Below are 2,500 nucleotides of genomic sequence, written 5' to 3' on the forward strand. Positions count from 1 at the left end.
TAATTAATTAATTAATTAATTAATTAATTAATTAATTAATTAATTAATTAATTAATTAATTAATTAATTAATTAATTAATTAATAATTCAGTTAATTAATTAACTAAGTAATAAATTAATCAATTAATTCATAATTCAATTAATTAATTAATTAATTAATTAATTAATTAATGATTCGAACTTAATTAAAAATTCAAATTTAATTAGCAAAAGGTTCAACCCAGATTAATTAACAATTGAATTTAAATTTATGAACAATTCAATTTAAATTAATAATAAATTAAATTTAAATTTAATTTATTTTAATTTTAATTTTTTTCTTTTTCCTTTTTTGGTTTTTGCTGTTAAGTCATTTTGCTGCTGCTCTTTTCCATTTTCTTTGCTGCTGCTTCTCACTGCCTCAATTTAATTACATTTATTTATTATTTATTTATTTATTATTAATTAATTAATTAATTAATTAATTATTATTTATTTATTTTTATTTATATATTTATTTATTTATTTATTATTTTATTTTTTTTTTTATATTTTTTATTTGCGATTTAGCCGGAGACAGAAGAGGCTCTTTAGCTGCTGCTGCTCCTCTGGGCGACCGAAAGGCAAATTTGAGGGCCAGGCTGCTGCTGCGGCAGCAGCAAAGAAGAAGCAAGTTTGCTGCTGCTGCTGCTGGTCCTGCTGCTGCTACTGCTGCTACTGCTGCTCCTGCTGCTGCTGCTGCTGCTGCTGCTGGCGGCGGTGCTGGCGATGCTCACGCTGCTGCAGGGGAGCAGCAGCAGCAGCAGCAGCAACGGCAGGCTGCTGTGTTTTGACCCTGCTCCGCAGCAGCAGCAGCAGCAGCAGCAGCAGCAAAGGCAGCAGCAAAGGCAGCAGCAGCAGCAGCAGCAGCGGCAGCAGCAGGAAGAGGAGCTGTAGCCCCTAGAGGGGCCCCTCACCGGCCCTCAAGACCCCGGGGGGGCCCCCAGGGGCCCCCAAAACCCTAAAGGGTTCTTAGGGGGGCCCCCAGACCCAGGGGCCCCCAATTAATCTCTAGGGGGGCCCCCAGGGGCCCCCCAAGACCCGAGAGAAAGGGTTTTGAAGGGACTCTCCAGGGGGCCCCCAGGGGGCCCCTTTGGGGGCCCCAGAGGTCCCCCAGGGGGCCCCTTTGGGGGACTCCAGGGGGCCCCCAGGGGGCCCCTTTGGGGGCCCCAGAAGGCCCCCAGGGGGCCCCTTTTGGGGACTCCAGGGGGCCCCCAGGGGGCCCCCAAAGGGACCTTAAAGGGCCCCCAGGGGGCCCCCAGGAGGCCCTTTGTGCATTTCTTGGGGGCCCCTTTTTTGTTTTGGGACTTTGCTGGTCTTTGTATTTCTATTTGTGGAGTTTTTGAAAAGAAAAGAAAAAAGAAATTAAATTGCTGCTGCTGCTTTTATTCCTTTTGCTGCTGCTGAGGCCCCTCTGCGCAGCGGGAAAAGCTGCCCGACTCTACGCTGCTGGCTAGCTAGCTGGCTAGCTAGCTAACTGGCTAGCTAGCTGGCTAGCTGGCTGGCTAGCTAGCTAGCTAGCGAACCAGCTAGCTCGCTGGCTAGCCAGCTAGCTGAGTAGCTAGCTAGCTAGCTAGCTAGCTAGCTCACTAACTAACCAATTATCTAACCAGCTGGTCAGGCAGCTAGCTAGCTAGCCAGGTGTTTAGCTAGCTAGCGAGTAACTGGCTAGGTAGCCGGGTGGCTAGCTGGCCAGATCCTTGTGGTAGTCTAGCTAGCTGGAGCGCTAGGGGAGTGGGGAGCATTCTAAGTAACACAGCTAGCTAACTATCTAGCTAGTCAGCTAGCCAGCTAGCTAGGTGGCCAGCTAGCAAGCTAGCCAGCTAGCTAGCTAGCCAGCTGTCTAGCTAGCCAGCTAGCTAGCTAGCTGGCACGCTATATGGGTGAAAATGGGACTGTCTGGCTGCTAAAGCTTCGGAGTTTAGCTCGACATGCAACCAGCTAGCCAGTTAGCTAGCTAGCTAGCCAGCTAGCTAGCTAGCTAGCTAGCTAGCTGGCCTGGGGGGTTTGGGTAGCTAGCTAACGCTTTTAAAATAGATACTCAAGAGGGACTCTCGTGTAGTGCAGCAGCAGCTGCTGCTGCTGTTCGTTTTTGGGGTTGCTGCTCACTAACTCTGGCCCGCTAAACCCTAAACCCTAAACCCTAAACCCTAAGTGAAGCTGCAGCTTCTTTCGTGCCACTCGTGTTTTTCCCTAAACCCTAGACCCTCGAGTGCAAACCCTAAACCCTAAATGCGTGTTTTGGAGATAAATAAATTAATTTAAATAATTCTTTTATTTAGTTTAGCCCTCAGCGCAGCCAGCTGTACATACACCACACCGGGGGGCCCCCGGGGGCCCCCCCGGGGCCCCCCGAGCACCCCGGGGGCCCCCGCGGAGCTGTTTGTGTCCTAAACCCTTTTAAATGAATTTAATTACATTTTAATTTAAAATAAAATGAAAATTAATTAAAATATAAACGCAATTCTGCACCTGCATCTGA

The sequence above is a fragment of the Eimeria necatrix genome, genomic scaffold (genome assembly GCF_000499385.1).
Source record: "Eimeria necatrix Houghton genomic scaffold, Enh_scaff50, whole genome shotgun sequence".
NCBI classification, from domain to species: Eukaryota; Apicomplexa; class Conoidasida; order Eucoccidiorida; family Eimeriidae; genus Eimeria; species Eimeria necatrix.